The following is an 846-nucleotide window of genomic DNA, read 5'->3' on the forward strand; positions in this document are numbered from 1 at the left end:
TATATATATATATTTATATATATATGAATATATATATATATATATATATATATATGTGTGTGTTTGTTTCTGTCTATTACTGTGGCAACTCATTTCTGAATTACCGGTATTAACACTGTGTGTAAATGTCATGTTAATTATATATTGGAGTGAGAAGTATGGCATGACATTATTACTATATAAAAAGAGTCCAGGGGCAGACCATCAGAATTGAGGCTCTTTCACCTGCAATGTGAATATAGTTACTGTTACAGATGGAGTTTATGGACCCACCGGTGTCTATATGTGAAACAGCTTGTATTATATTTTAGGGTATTGCATTCTGGGAGTTGTCTTTTTATATCTTGTTTGTAGGTGTTTCTTTAAGATTTGTCCTTTAAGGGCATCAGAACACCTAAACACACAGCTGTATTCTTAAACTCTTATGGTATTTTTATACGTTGTAGCTTCTTCCGTGTTAATTTCTCGAGCTGTAGTTGTTTTAGTTCTTAACACAAATCTGTTAACCTCTATTATGATGAATGTTGAATGGAAAGAGACACACTTGACTGTAAAATAAATTGTTTTATTGTTTAACACTGTAAACGTGCCAGAAGGAATAGGAAACTTAAAACATGGTAGTTCAACAAAATAAAAGATTTCTTCTTTTTTTTCAAAAAAATGAAATATAATTTCTTTCATTTAGATCTGTGGTTCTCAACCTGGGGATCGGGTCCCCCAAGGTTCCAGATGGTTGTGGAGATAATATATTAAAATAACATGACTAGACTGAGGAATGTTTTTTACATTACTGTGGGAGTTTGGTACGTTCACGGTGTTATATTCACAGCTTCATTCACAGGAAGG

This window comes from Etheostoma spectabile, chromosome 8, assembly GCF_008692095.1.
Source record: "Etheostoma spectabile isolate EspeVRDwgs_2016 chromosome 8, UIUC_Espe_1.0, whole genome shotgun sequence".
Classification (NCBI taxonomy): domain Eukaryota; kingdom Metazoa; phylum Chordata; class Actinopteri; order Perciformes; family Percidae; genus Etheostoma; species Etheostoma spectabile.